Source organism: Diceros bicornis, chromosome 28 (assembly GCF_020826845.1).
Source record: "Diceros bicornis minor isolate mBicDic1 chromosome 28, mDicBic1.mat.cur, whole genome shotgun sequence".
Taxonomy (NCBI): Eukaryota; Metazoa; Chordata; class Mammalia; order Perissodactyla; family Rhinocerotidae; genus Diceros; species Diceros bicornis.
This window is the reverse complement of record NC_080767.1, coordinates 13631719-13656301: the sequence shown is the minus strand read 5'-3', so window position 1 is coordinate 13656301 and position 24583 is coordinate 13631719. Positions and strand designations below refer to the sequence as shown.

Genomic DNA, 24583 nt, shown 5'->3' with positions numbered 1-24583 from the left:
TCTAAGTGTAAAAAGAAAAATCTAAAAGTATTCTATCAATGATTATCAAATAAATATTCTAAGTAGAAAGAAAATTATGACATAGTTCATCAGAAGGAGGTTATTTTTAGTGGTACATAAAATGATGTTTCATATTCAGTTTTGTTGGAGAAGGCATTGTGCCCAGCAGAAGACTGCATCACCAGCTTTGTTTACTGATTGACACGGCCACTTAATTCCACATATTGAAATATAACCAGAAGTCAGTGGGTTGGGATTTAAAAAAACAAAAACTTTAAATGAGCAAATGAGTGGTTGAGTTCTTGCTGTCTTCCTTCCTCCTCACTGGAATGAGGACTTGATGCTGGAACTTGAGTACCCTTCTTAAGACCGTGTGACCTGGAATACATGATAAGGATGACAGAGAGAAAGATGGGAGCAGCCTGAGTATTTTATAACTTTCTGGTTCCAAGATACCAGGCCTGGACTTCCTACCTGCAAACTCCTTGGTGCATGAGAAAAATAACACTCTTAATTTTTACTATTTTTCAGGTATCTATAACCCACAGCTGATCACAAATCTTGACTCTACACATAGATTCAAATCCATAACGTGAAATTTATGAAACATTTGATAGCTCCCTAATGAAATTATTGCCAAATGTCCTAATAAGAATGGTTTTCCAGGATGTTTTACTCTGCCTTTTTTTATTTATAAAAGTAATACATGATCATTGTATTAGAATCTATAGATGAGTAAATTGAAAATAATGTAGCTTCATCTAAATTCCCACCACATAAAGATTTAATATTTTCCAAAATAAATATTAAAAAATAAATATTAGATTCAAATTTTTACAAAAATGGATCAAAATATACATGCTAGAATCAAAGTAAAGGATGTAAGGGTGTTGTTCATCGTGCTATTCTTTCCATTTTTCAGTAGGTTAAAAATTTTCAAATTAGAGATTATGTATACACACACACATATGTATATACAACTTCATACATTTTCCAGAACACTTGACTGACAAATACCATACTTGGAGAAACTTTGGCACTTCCTTCAGTGCTTCTCTGGGCAAGCTCAGGGTTCCAGTACTGAAAACCAAATATCTGAGTCTCCATTTCACTGACCCTAGTCCTATAACTATCTCTACACAGAGACTTGAAGAAATTCTTTTATTTATTCCTTTTCCCCCTGTCCTAGAAATAACATCCCTCAAACATACACCCACTGCCCAATTTAAAAAACTGAAATGAAAATTATGCTAGTGCAGAGGTGTTTTATACTATAGGAGTAATTAGAATCCTTTGAATTTCAAGGAAAAAAGGGAACCTGCTGTATTGTGGCAGAATTACCAGAAAATGCCTGCTCTTAAGTATATTCAAATTTGATAAGTGAAATGGCTTTCAATGTGTTGTTTAGGAATCCCGTAGTAGAGCATTAATGAGCTAGTCCCCATAACTGATTACAAGTCAGTTCTAGCAAGGGGTGTAATTAAAGTCTCAGATGTTTCGATTTTCATGAATAGAAGTTTGTCCTCCCTTGGTGCCTTTTATTCATGCTCAGGGTTCTTTGCAATTATTAGCTCATTAGTCCTAGTGGCTCTTTTAGTTTAATTGTAAATTAGTAGACCCTACAGAGTTAAATATAAAACAAACAGAATGTTAGTAGCCCATTTCATGAATATATATACCAATGGCTCAACCTTTATTGTCTCAACATATACATTACTATTACCAGCAATGACTTCAACTCTCTTCTAGAGCACAATTCCATACTGCTCACATATTACTACTGCACAGAATGTGTCTCAACCTGAAAACTACTTTCTTTTTTTTTTTCTACACACCATTCCAAGTTTAGGTTTTTACAGAATTTCTACATGTGTTCATCCTACTACTTTGGTATATTAGTATAGCAAAATCTCTCTCATACACTATGGACAAAATATAGAACATTTTGATCAAACACTCTGATTACTGAGATGTCATTGTAATTATTTATCAGGGATTATATTATCATTGCTTTCATTAACACCTTCAACTTGGGAAGGAAATCATGGACATTTCCAATGTTTCTAGGAGCCTGAGAAACACTTGGTCTTGTGCAGAAGAGAAAAATATCAGGTGTAATTGAAGGACTGAAATAGGACAAATATTTATCTAATTGATAAATGGAGAGGTGAACTTTGATGTTCCTAAAATTGAGAGAAGATAGGGAACTATATAGTTTACAGCTGAAGTTTATTCTACACATCTTCCATTCATTCCCCAACTCTAACTTGCCCTGAGAATCACCCCTTGCCTCAGTGTTTCAGTGCTGTCATTCCCTTCCCGGTATTGTGGGTCTACACACTACTCAAGCCTGGCCAGAGCATTGTTTCACCCGACGGTGGTGATTGCTCCACATATTAGTTTCCTGGTACTGCCATAGCAAACTGAGTGGCTTAAACAACAGAAAGTTATTGTCTTACAGTCTTACAAACCCAAGATCAAGGTATCAGCAGGGTTAGTTCTTTTTGGAAGCTGTGGAAGGAGAATCTGTTCCATGCTTCTAACTTCTGGTAGTTTGCTGGCAATCGTTGGCATTTTTTGGATTCTGCTGCATCACCCCAATCTCTGCCTTCATTTCACATGTTGTTCTCCCTGTGTGCATATCTGTCCCCAAATTCTCCCTTTATATAAGGACACCAGTCATATTGGATAAGGGACTCACCCTACTCCCATATGACCTGATCTTAACTAATTACATCTGCAATGACCCTATTGCCAAACAAGGTCCCATTCACAGGTACTGGGGGGAGGGAGGGGTTAGGACTTCAACGTACGAATTTGGAAGGGACACAGTTCAATAAGTAAGAGTCCAATGTAAATGCATAAGTGAATAAGACTCAATGAAGCTCAATAAAAATTTCACTGTCAATCCTCAGAAATACTCTCAATCTTTTTCCTCCACTGCACAAGAGCATGCAGGGATGGGAGCTGCTGCAGTCATCTGACAACTGCCAGGTGGGAGTGGGGATCTGCAGAAAATGAATCTAACATTGTGGAAGCAAAGCCAAGAAATGGAGATAGAAAAGTCTATTTGCTTCTTCTTGAACATTGTGTAAAACCATAACTGAAGTCAAATAGTCCCTTAAGTGTTCAGTTATATGAGCTAAAATTTTCCTCCATTTTTTGAAGCCTGTCTTAGTATCACTTTCAGCTCATTGCCACAGAAATACAGTCATAATTAATGATTAAAGAGTGGCATTAACGATGGGGTATCCACGTGAACTGCAAAAAGAAGGGTGATAGAATGAATAATTCCTTCATGCTTTGTATTATTTTAAATCAGACTCAATTTGATGAGTTCCTGCACGGTAATATGAAATACTTCAAAAGCACAAGTGAATCTAATCATTCTGTTTCTAGGAAATATTGAATCCCTTTGCACAACAGGAATACACAAAGGCAGAATTTCCTGAAATAACAAATCTCCCAGCAAAGGATCAAGCTATGTGTTTCCAGATGCTGGCCCATGCCTTGTTGGGAATAAAGAGACAACCAAGCTAAGGGTGAAAGGATTAGCACAGAGCTAACAAGATCACAGGTCAAATGCAGACAGAGTCAGCGATCATAGAAAAGTGGTCTTCAGTCAGCGACAATGTCCAAAGAGTGGAGTTAGAAATGAAGGTTAATTCAAAGGGAAAGCTGTTATTGGAAATGGGAGCTTGACTTTCAAAGTGCACAGTGGTGATGATTGTATGTCAGGCAAAGTAGGATCATCTCTGAGAAACGTTTGGGAGCAGGGATGAAGAGGAACAAGGCTTATCTTCCAGAAACATTTCAGATAATAACGAGCCAGGCAAATGTGCTGTGGCAGGTTCTCCCATAAGGGTCATTGATCATGAATCTTGAGAATACTGTAAGCACCCACCACTTTACTCGTATGCTCTAAGATCCCAAGGAGCCTGGTATAAGAGCACCAGGCAGTCTTAATTTTCTCTAGTGGCGTTTGATAGTGAGGTGATACTAGTCATAGAGGAGAATTCTACCCAAAATCATCAAGGAGGTGATGGTACCCACTATAATTTCCATATCTTGTTCATTTGCTAAATGTAAAGGAGATGGAGATTAATTAGCTTCTCATTGGTCACAGGTGAAATACAAAGCAAAGCTCAATGGGAACAGAAAGGAGAAAACTTTGATGGGGATAAGAAATCGACAGTATGTGGAGGAAGGGAACTAACATTGTACAGAAACTTCCAAAGCAACAGTATGTAATGAACATAACTTCGTGTTATTTTTGATAATTCAGAGAACTCTGGAAATATTTCAATACATAAATAAGAGTACTCAGCCTTGGGACCTCACAGCTCTAAATTGCAGACTCACTGCAGAACAGCAGCCTCTTGATACACGCGTGACTGTGTTGGACAATGTTTGTGCCTTATCTCTGGGCTTCTTGGCCCACGTTTTCATCCAGTCATTGCTGTAACAGCTTCATACAAATACGTAATCTGAGAGCACCGCACCTTTGCCTGTCTGCATACCTTCTGTTTTGAGCTCCAGGTCTTCTCTGACATTGTGGTGTGGGATGCTTGAAGGAACCAGATGGCAGTCACATGCACAAACTGGAGTGCCAAAGAATAAAAATCTGATGGGGAAATTCTTGACTACTAGAAGATGGGAGCTGGTACATGAATGCTCTCCTCTTTTTTGCTTCCAGTAAGTGATCTTGAGGCACATTTTACATTGCTACAGAAGATCCCAGCATAATCCAGCCCCAGTGCCCACAGCAATGACCAACTTAAGAACACCCCTTGAACTGGCTTTCCTTCCTTCCATATTTCACTCCCCAATCCTTGACTCCTGTTCCCTGGGATTACTTCCCTCCAAAATTACCTGTACTCAAGCCCTTATCTCAGACTCTAACTTCTGGAGGGAACCCAGGCTGCCAAAATGACCTTCTGGGTTCCCATTGTGGTTCAAGGGACTGACTTATCATTTGTAAATCCCTGAATCTTTATACAATGGAGGACACTAAAAAGAGTTGCTGATGTGTGAGAAGCAACAAATCACAAATCAAAGCTCTCAATTGAGAGTATCAAGACTTGTGATTTGGACTCATATTTAAAATTTTTACTGTTTGTTTTCTCCATGAGGTATGTCCTGATCAGAAGCCACACAGTTTTGAACTAGTACCATGGCTGCAATAGCTATGGATGGTGAAAGATCCTGAGTGGGCCCTACAGAGTGGATTGTGTATATTCTTTGTGGACTGTATGTTGTCAGACCAATTCAAACTCTCTAAATTTAATGATAGGCTTAATTTTTGTGTAGATTTGCTTCTTGGAATATGTGGAAGAATGAGAGTGGGGATAGCAAGTGATGGTAGGAAATACTAACTAACATATTTTGTTCCCAAACTTGGTTACACGTCAGAATCACCTGCAGAAAATATTTTTTTGAAAATATGGATTCTTGAGCTCCACCTCCAAAGATTCTGACTCCATAGATCCAGGCAGAGATCCTGAGATCTATATTCTTAGAAGCTTCCCAGAAGATTCTGATACACCACAGCCAACAGCCAAATTAGGGAAACAATGATCTAAATAATTCATATAAGGGATTTGTTACCTAAAACTATAAATTTTTATATCATACAGTTGGAAGCTCAGGCATTTTCTAAATCACATTTCCTTATTTTCAAGTGAGAAAAAGTCTTAACTTCTTGATTTGGAAAGGGAAGTTTAGAATTTAATTTTCAAAATAAAAGGTCTAATTTCATCTATTTTGATCTTTCTGAAAATTAATACTAGAGATAATTTTTTATATATTTTCATTTATAGGCATCTATAGGCAGAATTATGTTAAAAGAAATTATCTCTAGGTGTAGCAACATATAGTGGAAAGTGTACACAGTTAACTAAATACTTCATCAACTAATTAGCATGAATTAACTGTACAATTAAGACTTTGATTGACAAAGGTAGTTAAGTTGATTCTCCTTCTCAACTATGCATGTTCCTAAAGTATTCATTAACTAGTTTCAACCATAGAACATTTCCTAATAGACTCCCAGAAATGGATATGGTATTTCTTCTTCTTTTCAGGAACTACCTTAATAAGTGACTGCTCCTTTGCGTCCAAGTGAATTCACAGGGGCACTAGATAGCTGAAAAACCAGAGTGGGTGAGTTCAGGTGCTTAGTTAGTGAAAGGGTGTGGGCCATTCGAAACTGAAAACCAGTTTTTCATTGTTGTTCATGTGTGTGTTTGTTTTAATTGGCTGTGCTTTTGTGAACAGAAAAAAAAACTGATGGAAATAAATAACAAATAAAAATTTTAATAAGCAAGATTGTAAATATAAATTGGCCTCTTGATATAATTTTTGTTGGATTTGTTCCTTAGCTAAAGGATTTTCCAACATGATGAACTTAGTTTAGTTGAGAAGAGGTTTTTATGAAAATACAGTTAATTTGTAGAATTGTAAATCATAAATTGTGGCTATAGTGTTCCTTTACTTCTCTGCGGCAGAAACGTACAGTTACCATGGAAAATAAAAAGGGAAATACAACTATGATGAGTTTAATCAAATTGCAATGAAACCTACAGAAAAATAGTAAAGTTACTAATCTGAAATTTCTATTCATTCATTTAATCATTCAGTCAACAAGTATTTATTTAGTCCCTACTCTCCCAAGTGCTATCCTAAACAGTCAGGATATATTAGTGAATAAAATGGAACAAAATCCCTGCCCAACCGAGGACTTACATTTTATGTTTTCTGCTTCTACTTTTTGTTAGAAAAATTTCTGTGATATTACCAAGAGTAATTAAGAATTATTGTTGCTTGTCTGAATATAAAGTCAAACCGAAATGCACCTGAAATGTGGTGCAAACTGCAAATTAGAGTACCTGTGTTTCACCTTCACCTTCTTTTTATTGTGATTCATGGGGACACCAAATACTTGAAAGTATACGTGGACTTACAGAAGTTGTCCTATATCTTGCGACTGCAGAGTATGTGCTACACCATTGATATAATTTATGAAACCATCTATCTGAACCACCTGAATGAGAAATTTTGATTTCTCATTTGGCTATGTATCTGATATTCAGAAAGTCTCAATAGAGTATATTTCAAATGATGTATTGACTAGTATTAAACTGAGATAAACTATAATAAGGGTCTTTGAGAAATTAGAGTCAAGTTAGCAGTTAAATAAGAAATTTAATTTTCTGAAAGCCATCTTCATGATGAGTCTGATCTAAACCCTTGGATCTCTCCAAAAGCAGTGATTCAAATTCAGACTCTTCTCTCTAACCTTGTTTTGCCTGTGACTGGTTCTTTTACATCTGAGAATCTCTTATTTGTGTCACTGAGTCTTGGAAATAGAGCATTTTATTATGACTCATTAATGGAGTTTAGGGTCCTCGAAGGAGTGGACAGTCTTGGATTTTGAGGTGCAGAAGCAAAGCATGGTCCAGAATACTCCTGTACTAATAATAGGACATGTTGTAGGGTACTCTAATATTGGTATTAAAAAAAAAAAAGAAAAGGGAGATAAAACCCACAGTAAAAGTGCCTCTGAAACAAAGGATGAATAATGGCCATGCATTTTGTCCACTGTGGAAAAAGCAGGATTTTTGATAAGCCGTTTTTCATCCTCCTTACTTTTTCTTTCTTTTCCTTCTTTTCTCTTCCACCATCTCCTCCACTCCTTCCTCCTTCCTCTTCATTCTTCATCTTTGTCTTCTTCTTTCCCCTTTGAATTAAGAGAGGAGGAGAGTTTTCTATGATTTATACTTTGGGTCACTTTGGAATCCTCCTACATGGGAAATTTGGCTTTCATTTTTCTTTGCAAGCTGCTTATGCTGTTGTGTCTAGACTCTAGATCATACTGCCAGTGAGAGCCAATTAAGGACATCTATGTTAAGATCAAGGCCACCAAGTGCATGATTATCAGACTATGCCCCACTTTAGCCATACATAGAGCTCTGCAAACAGTGGTGGTCTGGTCAGACAAGCCAGCTGGCGCTGGGAGTGAGGGTTCTGATTTAGAAGGTTTGCTGTTTTCTGTGGTTTAAGGTACTCTGACTGTGGCTAATTTCAAGATATCAACTCAATGTAACTGAATTTAGAGTTAGGAAGAGAGCCACTTTGCACTCTTCTTGTTTTGTGAATCAGCTATACTTTTTCTAAAGCCCAGAATGAAATACTTGGTGATTGATATGGGAAAATTTAAGTTTGAATGTGAAGAGTCCTTGTCACTATAAGAAAGAAAAGAAAAATTCTAATATAAAAACTACGTGGGGAGTGTCTTGCAGAGGTTTTAACTGAAATTGGGGGAACTATAATAAGCTCCCTACTGAAAGAGCAGGAGAACTGGACTCAAATTTCCTGGGACTACTATTTCTGGTATCCAAGGTCAGGCATTATTAAAGCCTTCCATTATCCAGAGTTTTCTTGTGTATTAACAGTAGTTACCTACTGTATCAGTTATCTCAGAATATTTTGCCTTCCTCTTTCTTCAGGTGTAGGATTTATCTAGCTTTGGATGCCATCTGATTTACTGAAGAATAAATAGGGAAGTCTCCAGGTGATATATCAGTACCCAGATGTTCAGAGTCCAGATCCATCTGGAAATATTTCAATGCTCGGCTCAATAAATGTCTTCTAAGAGTCTCCAAGCTTGATGACTATTTTCTCTGCATTATACAGGACCTGAAGGGGCTATAGCTTTTAAGGGGAGTAGGAAGAATCTTCAAATTAGTACCATCACAAAAATTTGGTCAAACTTATCTGTTATCACAAGTTAAATTTTCTATTTAAGAAGTTGAGATTATTGATAGTTTAGTCATGAACTCTTACATGAATCTCCATCCATTAGATGGATATCTTCATGAGGACTGAAAGTAAGTTTTTTCACTTAAATTTATGCTGCTCCTTATCACTGCTTCCCCTAGATGTGACTAATTATATAATACGACAATGGAAATTAGAATGCAGATCCTCTTGAATATTTAAATGTGTCATGAGACCAAAAGCATATTGTAGGTGATTTGAAGCAGATTTGTAATCTGAACACATTAGTGTGGTGATGATTTTAACATCAGGAATCTTTTGGTTTAATGATGTTTCTAAAATCTATTTAGTAACATAAAATATATGTATGCTAAAAAATTATAAAAAATTACAAGCATCCAAATTATATGTAATTGATCACAGTCATATGCATAGATTGTAGAAAATACACTATAATATTATTATATAAGGGGAATATGTATAATATTTTTTATTTTCTAAATTGTGTATAATAGGAGTATATTACATAACATTTAAAAAAGAATAAATTAAGAGATAATCACTTGGTACGTAATTAAAACAATTACCAAAAGAAAATCAAAATCTTTTAAAATTTTGGCTTTATTTCTATATTAGAAGACTATCTGAATTTCTTTTTATCCTCATCAACTTTTAAATCCTGAATCAAGAATTGAAAGCCTGCTTTTAAAACTTCTCACAAAGATTTACAGAGTTTTAGAAGTGAACAGATGTACTCCCTGTGATTTTTATTCATCCCCCAAATTGAAACCTTCCAAACCCTTTGTGTCCCTGAGTCAGGGTTTCTGATGACTTAATTTTTCAGGAAAAGTAGAGCAAAGGTTGATGATCAAAGGGCATTTTCAGAAATCGAATGAAGTCAGAGATCACTGAGCACATCCGTGCCATCTGGAAGGCCAGAGCCAATAAAGACTGTTAAATCTTCATGAAAACTCAATTTACCCATGAAGTTATTATATTATTTTTAATTATAAAATATGTGCCTATTTTAGAGGGTGCAAACTACAGGAAAAGAGAAAGATAAATAAAATCAACAATCTTACCCCATGAAAACAAAAATGGCTAATGTTTGGTTGTGTTTCCTTTCAGTATTTTTCCATGAATATTTTTGCTCACAAATAAAATCAAAGTATTAAAGTATGCACAACTTAAGTTCCTTCTTTTCTTCTTAACAACTTACCGTAAGACTTTTTCCACTAGTGTTATTTCTGGAAACACTAAATAAGTTTAAATTGTTGGATCAGAAATGGGAAATTAAACAATGGAGTGGAAAATCCACTAATTTGGGAATTGTAGCCATGCTTTTTCAGTCCCCACAATGTCCCTGTTTGGAGGTGCAAATGTGGCGCCAGTTTCTTTGGATAGCAGGGAGGATGGAACGGGTGGACCAGAATGAGTTGGTGTAAATAAATCACCTAGTAAAGGTGTTAAAGTACAGATGTCCTGACTGCAGAATATCAGCCCCAGATATTCTGATTCAGCAACCTTGAGGTAAGACCCATGGGCCTGCATTTTTAACAAGGACCCTGAGTGGTTGTGTTGCAGGAGATTCTGGGACCACCCACTGAAATTCCGTGGATTAGATCACACTTGTTTTCAGAAATTGTTAGAGAGGAGTTGAAAAAGTCCATAGGCAATAGAGGACGTGCAGGAAAGATACTAAAGTTGCCAGCACTGCCTCACTTGAGTTCAAGAAACCCAGGATAAGAAGCTCCCTAGACAGAGCTAGTCAAGGGCACTAGCTATACTCCTCAAGACCCTCAGTCTCTTCCACCCAGCTTATGTCAAACATTCTTTGGTTTCATAGTATCCTTGCTTCTCCTGTCTCTTCCCTTTGTGTGTGCTTCCCATCACCTTTCAAGGCACAAGTTTTAGTTAAAGGACAAGTTCATACCGGAACCTAGGTCCCTTGACCCATTTCCAAGGGTCTTCCTACTGCACCACTCTTCAAATCCTGATTTTCAGAGTTCCCAAGCAATATCTCTTTCAAGAAGCTTTTTCCAATTCTCCAGTCCTTTCTGTGTTTCTATGGTAACTCGCCCCACCCCAGTGTGCTTACTTCTTTCATCACGTTTATTATATAGTTCACTCAACATCCTTCTCTACTAAACTGAATTAACGTGTGCCCAGCACAGTCCCTGGGACAGAATATATATACAATAATATTTTATGAATTAACGAATAAATGTACAACCTTCTTAAGGCATCGATGGTTAAAAGGACATAGTCCATCTATATAATATGAGTTTTTCCTCCCTTGGTTAAGCTCTGTGTTTTTTCAAATGCCAATATTTTGAAGTTTCATCTCTTGTTTAGGCAGCATTCATCTTTTCTGAAACAGCAAGGGTATATCATTTCACTCTATTACACATACATCTTGAGGTAGGATTTCTTTTTAAATTTATTTCAATCGGTTGGTCTGATTTCCATCGGAGACTTATATTTTGTTATTTTATCCTCTGATCAGAATAACTGCTCTGTAAAGGAAAGGAATAAAATGTTCAAAGAAGATAGTTGTTCTATTGACATTGTATTAAAATGCAAATGCAATGCAAACTAGAAGAAGTAAAGCTGCCAAATAATCTGGATCATCTCTGAGTCCAGGAGAAAATTCAAATTACTCACTGTCTCTGTAGTAAGCCATTGCAAGCCTCTATATGCATATTCCTTGAAAGAAAAACAAGGAAACTAACTGAAAAAGTGAGCTGGAGGATATTCATTTTTCATGCTTGGTTACCCAGTGAGAAACATCCATTTTCTAACATATTGTCAAAACTAAACTTTCATTTAAAAATACACGTATCATGCATATTATTTCTGAATCATTTTGGGTTTCAAGGAAACCCTAGCCTCACCTTCTTAGCCCCAAGCTACCTCCATATACTTTTCATACCTCAAATATTCACCTTGTTTTGTTCACCTTCTTCTGCCTTTTTGTCCTATTCAGGCTTTCCCTGGATTAGATGATGCCCACCCATATTGGGGACCACAATCTACTTTAAGGAATCCACAATTCAAATGCTAATCCAGAAACACCCTCACAGACACACCCAGAAATAACGTTTACTCAGATATCTGGGCATCCCCTGATCCACTCAAGTTGAGATGAAACTTAACTATCACACCCACTCTCACCTCTTTTATTCAATATAGTATTGGAAGTTCTAGCCATAAAATTTAGGCAAAAAAAAGAAAGAAAGAAAAGGCATCCAAATTGGAAAGGAAGAAGTAAAACTGTCTCTATTTACAGATGACATGAAATTATATATAGAAAACCCTAAAGACTCCACCAAAAGAATGTTAAAACTAATAAATGAATTCAATGAAGTTACGGGATACAACATCAATGCACAGAAATATGTTGCAGTTCTATACACTAATAATGAACTAGCAAAAAGAGAGATTAAGAAAACAATCCCATTTACAATGGGATCAAAATGAATAAAATACATAGGAATAACTTTGACTAAGGTGATGAAAGACCTGTACACTGAAAACTATAAGACATTGATGAAAGAAATTTAAGAAGACACAAATAAATGGAAAGATCTTCTGTGCTCATGGATTGGAAGAACTAATATTGTTAAAATGTCTATACTACCCAAAGCAATCTACAGATTCAATGCCATCTCTATCAAAATTCCAATGGCATTTTTCACAGAAATAGAACAAGCAAACCTAAAATTGGTATGGAGCCACAAAAGACCCCCAATAGCCAAAGCAATCTTGAGAAAGAAGAACAAAGCTGAAGGAATCAAAATTTGAGCTCTCTGAGTTCAAACTATGTTACAAAGCTATAGTAATCAAAACAGTATGGAGTAGAATAGAGACCCCAGAAACAAACCCACAAGTATGTAGTCCATTAATTTACTACAAAGGAACCAAGAATATTCAACGAGGAAAGGACAGTCTCTTCAATAAATGGTGTTGGGAAAACTGGACAGCCCCACACAAAAGAATGAAACAGGACCACTATCTTACACCATACATCAAAATTAACTCAAAATGGATTAAAAACTTCAATGTAAGACCCGAAACCAAAAAATTAGAAGAAAACATGGGCTGTAAGCTCCTTGACATCTGTCTTGGCAATGATTTTTTGGATTTGACACCAAAAGCAAAGGCAACAAAAGCAAAAATAAACAAGTGGGACTACATCAAACTGAAAAGCTTCTGCACAGCGAAGGAAATTATCAACAAAATGAAAAGGTAACCTACCTGAATGAGAAAATATTTGCAAATCATATATCTGATAAGGGGTTAATACCTAAAATATATAAAGAATTCATACAACTCAATAGCAAAAAAATAATCTGATTAAAAAAATGGGCAGAGTATCTGAATAGACATTTTTCCAAAGAAGACATACAGAAGGCCAACAGGTACGTGAAAAGATACTCAACATCCCTAATCATCAGGAAAATCCAAATCAAAACCACAATGAGATAGCACCTCACACCTGTTAGAATGCCAATTATGAAAAAGACAAGAAATAACAAGTGGCAAGGATGTGGAGAAAAGGGAACCTTTGCGCACTGTAGGTGGGAAAGTAAATTGATACAGCCATTATGGAAAACAGGATGGAGGTTCCTCAAAAAATTAAAAATAGAACACCATATGATCCAGCAATTTCATTTCTGAATATTTATCCAAAGAAAACAAAAACATAAACTCAGAAAGACATATGCACCCCCATGTTCATTTCACCATTAGTTACAATAGCCAAGATATAAAAACAACCTAAGTGTGCATCAACAAATGAATAGATAAAGATGCTACCCAGCCGTAAAAAAAGATGAAATCTTGCCATTTGTGACAACATGGATGGACCAAAGGGTATTATGCTAAGTGAAATAAGTCAGACAGAGAAAGACAAATACCATATGATCTCATTTATATGTGGAATCCAAAAAAAAAAGAAAAAACAAAGCTCAGAGATAAAGAGAACAGATTGGTGATTGCCAGAGGTGGAGAGTGGGCAAAATGGGTGAAGGGAGTCAAAAGGTACAAACTTCCAGTTATAAAATAAATAAGTCACAGGGATGTAATCTACGGCATGACAACTATAGTTAATAATATTGTATCGCATATTTGAAAGTTGCTAAGACAGTAATCTTAAAAATTCTTACCACAAGAAAAAAAATGTATGACTAAATATGGCAACAGATGGATGTTAACTATATAATGTTTTAAGTCAATGACACCTCAATATAAACAAAAAACAAAACAAAAAATACTTAACATCGCAACTTCACCCCTTCTCAACTTGGCACTTATATCCATTTCGTTAAACCATACTTAATCTCCAAATAAAACCAATAACAAGGTTATGATTTCACCTAACATGATAACTATCCTGCATACAACCAAAAACCCACTAACCCTTTCCCCAGAAGAGGACACAAAGACCTTGGGTAATGTTTACTCTTCTCCTTGATACTGTTTAACTTAAATACTATGATGAAAAATTAACAATACCTAAATACTATGATAAAAAGTCAATACATTTATCTTATATTACATGATAAGGGAATTATAGGAAAAAAGGTATTTGATACACACACATAAGCATTCATAACAAAATGAGGAAGAATATTTAAGACAATTACAGTCTTCAGTTCTGTAACTGGTCACATGGCTGTAACTTATATAAATAACCACCTTCTTTCACTATCCATTTTGTATTCCCTTTGCCTTCAGCTTGGCTGGTTGTGGTTCTTTACCTGATGTGGTAAGACTGAATGTTTATATCCCCCCCAAATTCATATGTTGAAACCTAATCACCCACGTGGTAATTGGAGGTGGGGTCTTTGGGAGGTGATTAGGTCAAGTAGGTGGAGCCCTCATGAATGAGATTAGTGAGTACCCTTATAAAAGAGACCCCAGATAGCTCCCTTGCCCCTTATGACATGTAAGGACACAGCAAGCAGATGGCTGTCTATAACTCAGGTCCTCAAGTTAGCAGGTCCTCGTCAGACACTGTCTGTCAGCAACTTGATCTTGGGCTTCCCAGCCTCTAGAACTGTGAGAAATAAATGTTTGTAGTTGAAACCACCCACTTAATGATATTTTTATTATAGTAGCCTGAACAGACTAAGACAACGCCCACAAAAACACTAGTTATTACTATTCCTTAAAATCTTTGCTCAGTTTGATAAGTGAAAACTTGTTTATTTGCAATTGTTTTTCTGCTACTGAGGTTGAAATTTTTATGTGACCGTTTATATATTTTCTTTGTGATATATTAATTCTTCTTCCTTTTCTTACTAAATTGTAGAAAAATTTTATATATATTATGACTATTAAATCTTTGTCATATATATGCAAAGATTTTCTTCCTTTATGACCATTTATATATCTTTTTTTTTTAATTTTTATTTATTTATTTTTCCCCCAAAGCCCCAGTAGATAGTTGTATGTCATAGCTGCACATCTTTCTAGCTGCTGTATGTGGGATGCGGCCTCAGCGTGGCCGGAGAAGCAGTGCATCGGTGTGCGCCCAGGATCTGAACCAGGGCCACCAGTAGCGGAGCGCGCACACTTAACCACTAAGCCACGGGGCCGGCCCTATATATCGTCTTTGTAATAGTCTCATTCCTCTATTTTTTCATCTCTGTCTTATTGGATTTCAGGAAACTTTTACGTATATTATGACTATTACAAAAAAAAGATTTTTCTCCCTTTCTTTTTCATTAAATTTTGATTCTGAGTATTCTTTTCCCAGTCAAATCTGTCACCTCTCTCTATTGTTTCTGAATTTAGTGACATATTTGCTTAGGAAGTTCTTTCTGAAAACACTTTTGTGGGTTTTTAAAGAAATATTAAAATCTTTCCACAATCTAGAAGTTATTTTGGTGCAACAATTAGCATTTTGTTCTATTAGTGACATTTATTAGTTATTCACTCTTTCTCCACAGATCTCAAGTGACACCTTTATTGTATTCTAAGTTATTTATATTTACATAGGTCTGTCTCTTGACTTTCTATTGTTTCCATTGTCTGTCTCTTCCTAAGCTGGTATCACATCGTACCAACTATTGCTGCTTCATATGAAGCATTTTTTTTTACTGTGTACAGCAAATACCCCTATGTTGTGTCTTTTGAATATTCTCTTCATTGGTCTCAAACAACTGATCTTTCAGGTGACCTTGATGATCATTCTGACACAGTCTCAGAAATCCCACTGGAATTCCCTTGAACCAAACCATCTTAATTTCAAAAGAATTTATATGTCAATAACATTACATTTTCTAACATATAAAGTAAAGACAATAGTAATAAAAAACATGTAGCCCTGCCCTGCCCGTGTTGCTGGGTGGCTGCACTAGGCACTTGGAGGGCTCCCGTGTGTACACTCGCTTTGGATGCCCAGTCACCCTGGTCCTACTTCCAGGTCTCCCAGAGCAGCATTTTGCTACAAGTGTTTAGCTTTAGTTGGTAATGGAAAAAAGCCCAAATACTCTCCCAATAAAATGATAATCTTGAATGATCTGAAAAAGAAGACTGTTATTGAATAGAATTTCCTACAGAGGTAAAGGAAGTCAAATTGAAGTGAGATAGAATTGTGGTTGTTTTGGACCCCAGGATTAAGGTGTTTACATGCACACGCAATCCCCCTCAGTTGCACGTCTTTGAAACCTGCTATAACCCAAAAAGCCTTTGTGTCTTATGTCGTGATAGGGTGTCCTGAGGTGCATTGCTTTCAACATGTAGGAGCAAAATTGCAATCTGAAAAAGGGACTCATAAGAATATTTGCTACTTCTTCCCAGGAACTACGAAGAGGATCTCAAGCAGCAAATATTTATTGCATTAACTTCAGTCAGGATGCTTCCCTCCTCTGTGTATCTAATGACCATGGCACAGTGTGCATTTTTGCTGCCAAAGATCCAAAATAGGAATAAACAGTCTAGTTTGGCATCAGCCAATTTTCTTATGAAATTCTTTAGTTCCAGATGGAGTTTTCCCAAATTTCAGGTTCCCCTGGGTTCTCATGCATTTGTGCTCTTGGTACAGAGTCAAACGCTGTCATTTCAATTTACACAGAAGGCAGCTACTATACACATTCCTATTCATCTTCAAGGAGTACACGCAGGATGTCTATGGGCAGTTTCTAGAAATGACCAGTGACAAGCTGTGGTTCTTCACAAGTGTGTGCCATCAACACCCATGCTGACCGCCCCATTGAGCACTGAGTGGGCCCCTCAGACTCCTCTGGGGCTGGTGCTCGCACGCTGAGGACCTTGTGGGTAACAGAGTCGGAGGGACTGCCCTGATGACCCTTGGCCTTGAAGCCATATGTGGTCATTTGCTTTCCTAAGGAAGCCTTCCTTCTTCCAATATTAAAAGAAAAGAATAATTGCCAAGGCCTATGTAGATACTTCAGTGGCTTTGAACAAACCGTGCCTGACTATTGGGGTTGTTATCTTTTAGTTCAACTGTGAAGTTTAGCTTTATAGGTTCCACTGCATCCTTTACATCTAAAATTTGGAGGGACGCCATACAATCCTAGGAACTAGGTTGAGAAAAGGATGAACAAGTTGAAATTTATTTTTGGCAAGAGATCCCATCATTTTTACTGAGTCTACAATGAAGAAGGGAACAAATGTGCAAATGTTTGTTCTTACAGTATAACAAGATTTAAATAGAATAATACCAGCAGACTGCCTTAGAAAAATTCCTTCCCCAGTCTGAACATGAAGAAAAAAGACACAACTATGCTAGAAAACATAATGAGGACATTTCCCCTTGTATAAATTCAATGTCGTTATCTTTTCCGTGCCTGTAACATTGTTTGGCTATGTGTGCACACGTGCTGCCTGCTGCCATTCCCTGCTTCTGTGCTGGAGCAGTTAGAACAGATGCAAAACACCAGACCACCCAATGAGCGGGGTCGCTTTGTGGTGTCCCTGACAGGAGAAGCCAGTCTTCCCAGGGAGTGCGACTGGGTCTCCCAAATGAGGAGAGTCAGCTTTCTTCAGGGTTAAAACTAAATTTCTCTGTTATGTGTAGGGAACAAAGTGATGCATAGACTTTAAAAATTAGTCATTTAATTTAGAGTATTTGAAGGAAAATATTCAACATCTCTTTCAACAAAGCGATACCCGAGAGAGAACCTTCTGGTGATTTCTGTTGATGTTGAGCATAATGCCTTAGTCAGTCTGTAATTTCTACTTACCTTTCTCACCACCTTTTTCTCTCCCCAACATTTATAAGAAGAGCTAAACACTAAGATTCTGGGAATGAAAGTCACATTACTTTTTTCTTTTTTTAACATTGGGTAACTACAATAATTTATGGGCCCTATATTGTTCAGGACTATTTGAGGTATATATTTAATTTTCTTAAATTCTTGTCAAAGATTTAATTTTGTGTTTTTGATTTCAGTTTGCAAACATTTAAAATCAGCATTGCAGCAAATTCTTAGTTTTGCAACAAATATGACAAAGATACTAAAGAGACTAAAGCATGAGCATAATATGATAATTCTGCACTTCGTGGTCTTGATCTTAACCGAGGTGTCCGTAATGGTCTCCCACTGGCAGCATGATCAAGAGTTCAGACTCAGTAGCTTAATTAGCTTGCAAAGAGAAAAGAGCCAAATTGCCCCATTAGGGGCATTCTTGAGCATCCCAAAGTATCTATACTACAGAGAAAACTCCCTTCCTCCCTAATTCAAAAGAGGAAGAAGATAAAGACAACCAATACCCCAGTAGAAAACCAGTAATAAGACATAGAAAAAAATTCACAGAATATCGTTGTCCAAGAAGTATTATGAAAACATCCCACTTCACATTCAATAAGGAAAAGGGATTATTAATTATATACCGTGTTTTGCCTATCAAGCTATGCACTCCTAGAGCAACCACAAATTAGTAAAACTTGCAATTAGTGGCAAAAGCTTTAAAAATATAACTTATACTTTGACTCAACAATTCCAATTCTAGAATTCTACCCTTAGGAAGTCACGAGAGATGTGGAGATGTGAAGAATGATTCGTATACAAAAATGAACATTGCAGAGTTCTTAAAATATAGAAAATTAGAAGCAACCTAAATGGGCGATTGTAAGTTAATATTTGCATAATTTATGGAATAGCCTTATGGTGCAATATTATACAGCTATTAAAATATTCTTTTCAGAGAACGTTGAATATTTTAGAAAATGCTCATGGCATAATTTAAATGAATAGAAATAAGTGATAAATATATAATATTATACATGTGTGTGCCTGGAAAGGAGTGTGTGAGATATTTATGATAGTTATTTCTACGTCCTGCCTTTATGAATTATTTTAATTTTCTCCTTTATACTTTTCTTTAATCATCAGTGTTTTACTATAAACATGTGATCCAATTTTAACATAAAAGCACTAAATTTTATTTTAATACCTTATAACTTCAGGGAAAAAAATCTGTGAAATGCTATTAATGCATTTCACTTAGAAAATATATTGCATTTTGATAAAGTTTTGGTTTTTTTTTAATCCAAACTTGTACTTTAAATTTCCATTTGTGAAATAAAATTCTCAGTTTTAGGAAGTGACATTTTAGCACTTGTTATTCTATTGGGAAATTTTACCAGACTAACCCTCAGCTCAAACTAGTAGAGATTGATGGGCATATATGTTGAGTAATGCACACTGATTTTTCAAGGAATGGAAACATTTGTAGAGATTGATAGAGCAATTCTTTTCAGACAATATACACTTTGCTTTTCTAGACGTTCACACCAAAAAAAAGGACAAACAGTTTTCTTAGTTTGATCTTTTCCCTTCTCTATTTGTTTTGGGCTAAAAGTCAAGTATGTCTTCTGAACTTGCATATCTATAAAGTAGTGCTCTGGACAAAGCAAACATAAATAAAATATAAATAAACAGAAAATCCTTGAATAAAAATTTCCTTGATTACATGCACAATCCCGAGGAAAGCATTTAATTACATATACCTTGGATGTTGCATTTTAAAAATTTTACATTGTCATTGTGGTTTTAAATTTTGTGTCTTGAAGAGGCTTCACCTCCTCATTATGTCCAAGAGGCTTTGCAATAGTCCTGCCCTCCTTCAACCATAGTAGCACCACAAAGATTTTCTAAACCACCAATCTGATTATGTTTCTCTTCTTCGCAGGAATCTTCAAAGTCTCCCCTTGCCTTCAGGATAGTTGTAAAGATCTTAACACTGCTTTGAAGGATTTACAACCTACTTCCCCTGCCCAAACTTCTGTCCTTTCTTCTCACCACTCCACCCCTACCACTCCTCAAGCTATGTTCCAGCTGTCAAGATTTTCCAAACAAGCTGAGCTCTTTCCAGACTGTATCAAATGCGTTTCCCCAGCTTCTCTGCCTAGCAAGAAAAGCTCCATCCTGTAAGATTCATCACAGATATAATTGTTTTGGTGAAATCTTGCCCACTTGCCTAAAGGTAAATTAGACCTTCCTTCCTCTTAACACCCACACTCCCATAGCATCCTCAAGGTGGATTCCATTATATCATTTATTATGTTGTTATATACATATCTAATTATTAATTTATGGCTGTGCCCTCCACTAAACTGTGGGATGTGAGGATGGGGATGGTGTGAGTTTTCCATTGCTGGAGGTGTTCTAGTCTGATGCTGGAATCAAAGGACGAGGCAGGCTGTAGTAGGAACCCAGTCTTGGATGAGTGGTTTACAAAGATGACTGTGGATGCCCCTTTTAATTCTAGGTATATGGGAGTCCCTTACCCAGCTTGCCGTTCTCACTTGGGAAGGGGCAGGAGAAAGTTGGGTCTGGGGGCTGGACAGAGGGTGAAGTCCCTGGTAGCAGTGTATCTTTTCCAATTTTAATCAGCAACTTTAATAAATACATTCCTTTCTCCTCACTGTTTCTTGAGATCCCAGAGCTCTGATAAATGAAAAGAAGCTCTCCTCACTATAAAACATTTGAGGAAACTGCTGGACTGATACTAACTAATGTTATTAAGCATTTGCTATGTGCCAGGCATTCTTCTAAGTGCCTTCTGTATATTAATGCACTTAATCCTCATAACTCCATGAGATAGGTATCATTAGTGTAGATGAGAAAAATGCAGACATAGTTCATAAAACTTGCTTAAATATATATTGTGAGTAAGTGGCAGAGCTGGGATTTAAACCCAGGCAATATGATCCAGGTCCCTACAGCTTTCTGCCAACCATGGTCAAGGGTACATTGTCCTCAGAACTATGGCCGCCTTCCAAACTGTTAACCTCACAACACTTAGTTATGGGGCTAAATTTCAGCACTAACTGAAAGTAGCTGTTTTCTGAACTTGTTCCCTTTCTAAGTCCAGGAAACAATATACCAAGTTCATGTGACCTTGTTGCCCTTTGCTCCTATCACTCTTGATACTCTGGCTACCCTGTTACTCGGTTCTTCTTTCCTTCACTCCTCTTTACACGCTGCAGCCAACTGATCTTAAAATACACAAATCTGATGATGTTACTCCCCAGCAAAACAGTCCTTCATTATCACCCCACTGCTTTGGGGATAATGTCCAAATGCCTGAGCGTAAAATGAAAAGCCTCATATGAGGTGGGCCCACTGTTCTAGTGTCAGATCTGGGCGTGGGAGAAGCCAGAAGCAAAGTAGGCAACCAGGCCATAAGGAGACCCTGAGTGCAGCTTCAAGATGTGAGGCTCACCATAACATATATGCCCTAAACGCCCAAAAATTCTCTGAATACATTCTCTCACGCATTTCCACATGTTGTTCCCTGCCTGACCTTTGTTCCTCTTCCTGACAAATTCTTATTCATCCCCAAGTGTTGAGCTAGGCCAGACCACAAAAGGCTGGTCTAGGCTGGAGGACCTAAGAGAATGACCACTTAGACTTGGCTTAATTTATTTCTCAGGATTGGGCCAAGGGAGAAGTTGACCTGAGATGCAGGCACAGCTAAGGCATCAGCTGATCCCATGCTGTATTAATTTCCTGAGGCTGCTGTAACAAATTGCCGTAAACTGGGTGGCTTAAAACAACATATTTTCCCTCACAGTTCTGGAGGCCAGAAGCCTTAAATCAGTATCACTGAGCCCAAATCAAGGTGTCTGCAAGGACACACTCTTTCTGGAGGCTCTAGCGGAAAATCTATTCCTTGCCATTTTCCTAGGGCTGCAGGCATATTCTTTGGTTTGGGGCTGCAATGCTCCAATTTCTGCCTCTGTCTTCACATCACCTCTCCTCATGTGATTGCATTTAGAGCCCACCCTGATAATGCAGCATAATCTCTCAGCCACTAAACTCTTACCTTAATCACATTTGTGAAGACCTGGTTTCCATAAAAATAACATTTAAGGTTCCAGGGATTAGGACTTGATATCTATAGGGGGCCACTTTTCAGCCTACCACATGTGGAGTGCTCTGAAACTCAGACGACCTACCAGACAAAAGGCAAATAGGCTTTGGCACTCCTAAATTGATAAATCAGATAAATCAGGCTGCCCTTGCCAGTGGAGGCATACCCTTGGGCAAAGAGGCCCCTTTGTAGGAAGGCAATTTCCAGGGAAAAGATTCAGCTTTGAGCCTTCAGTAGGCAACGTGCTGGCAGCTGGGGTTGAGCGTGTTGGTCCTAAACAGGTGATCTGGGTGGGCATCACTACATCCTCTCAACCTACTACTCTTTATGGCCTATAACTGTGCCCCAGTTGCTGATTTCTGGGTTTCATTTCTTGGCGTGTCATGAAACCTACTAGCCTGGCCATTGCCTACCACGAGGGTATAATTTTAATATCACATTGTCTGTAAACTTTCCTGTATCTTGCCTTCCTCCACCTTCCTCCTATGCAGAATTAGTCTTTCTCTTTTCTGTGTTCCCATGTTATTTCATTTATACCTCTTCTAGTACATACCTTCATTGTGTAGTGATTAATATTCACATGTCTGTCTTCCCTTACTAGACTGTTAGCACCTTAAGGATAGGGTACCTGATTTGTTCCTATTTGTAACTGTCTAGTATCTGGCAGACAGTGGGTGCTCATAAATGTTTAATGAATGAATTAATAAATGTAGCTTAAAGCAGCCACGTTCTGCCTCTTCATCAATTGGTGGAGCAGACGGAACAGCCAACTGTATGAACAAAAGCCATCAAGCATGTCCAGCAAAAGTGACTGAATGTGTATTGGGAGGCAGTAAAGTAAACAATATCTCAAGGGTCACAGCTGTTTTACTCTGCCTTTCAGCCAAGAAATACCATGATTTACTTTCTGTTCTTGCCAAGCGTGAAGAAAAAAAGTCATAAACAAAAAGTGAAGGAGTGAGGAATTACTCAGTTTGGATGGATGGGTCAATCTGCTTGCCCACCTGTGGCCAAGCAAGCATGATCAAAGAATAATATATTTTCCCCTACTATCCCCATTTCACAGTCTTTATTTTTTAACAAAAATGAAGGGATCTTCAATGGGAATTGTAGTTCCAATCCTGACATCACTAACCAAGTCGGTTTTATACACAGATGACATTGGTTATCCTCAACATTGTAGGAACTGTATCAAAATTTCTGCCCCAGATATACCACTTTTTGCTTCAGCTTACTAAATTCTAAGAGTAATATCTATTTCACAGGGATGTAAGAGGATTTAAGAGAGAAGGATTAATGAACGTAGAAACTCCTAGATAGTACACATGGTAGGAGCCTAATAAATGTTTTTGTTTCCTTTATTTTCCTGTGCGATTTAATTTCAATAGCAAGTCATTTATTCATATGGAAGATTTGGAAGAGCAAGGCCAATGTGGCAGTTAATATGTATTTTATTTTGGAAATTTTACATTTATTAAAGTAATATAGGTACATAGTAAAAGTTCAGAGTATGAAGCAATATTAAATGAAAAATATCTATTTTTCGCTTCTCCTCTCCCCAAACCTTCCGTTAGCACAATTATTCTAAGCAATATGCTGATATCTGTTTTTTCCCAATATATCAATTTTAAATAGTAACTATAAACTTTGCCTATGAAAGATTAGGAATTTAATTTATTTATACTACTTCTCTACTAATTTTGTTATTTATGTTACTAGTTCTATTGGTTTCATTTATAGCTCTAAGTAATATATATAGATCTCTATTTCTGTTTTTGTCATCATGTAGGTTATTCCCTGATTCCTACCATTTAAATAATGAAATTATAAATTTGTAGAACTTCATACCCAGTGGTTTGCTGGTAAACTGACTCATTGGTGGGGAAGGGGAGGCTGATGGTAACATTTGCCTATTTCTGTGGCTGATTTCAAGCAACCAACCTGACTTTAAAGTCCTTTTTATAATTATGCTCATATTCAATGCTTTTTTATGGTTTAAATTTTTAAAAAATCAATAAGCTGCCTTTATAAAATTATGATTATGCAAATGTTATTCAATATAGAACCAAATATTGTGATTTCCCACAGAGAAAGAAATGTAATGTTGATGGGACATAAAGTAGATAATCAAATAAGCTAGAATTTTCAATTTCCAATTGTATTTTAGAAATTATTAAATCTATCAATCTGAAGGAGAACATGGCTCTTCCAAAATTCAAAAAAGAAAATACAAGGTAGCAGAAACAACAGATAAAAAAATGAGTGCTTTTACATAGTTTTGATCACAGAAGCATGCTGTTGTGCAAAATGCTTGGAAGGACATCCAGCAGTCTTTGCATTGTTAAAGGTTACCACCAAAAAGAGAACAGAGACAGAAAGTTATTTCCTAGCCATATTAAAATGACTCCACAAAGGAAGCAACCAGGAAAATGGGCCTAGATTCCTAGCAGGA

General features: G+C 36.9%; 1 pseudogene; it reads left to right on the top strand.

Moving 5' to 3' along the window:
- Nucleotides 1-16181: 16181 nt before the first annotated feature.
- Nucleotides 16182-16991, top strand: LOC131393785 (WD repeat domain phosphoinositide-interacting protein 3-like; annotated as a pseudogene).
- Nucleotides 16992-24583: the final 7592 nt, after the last annotated feature.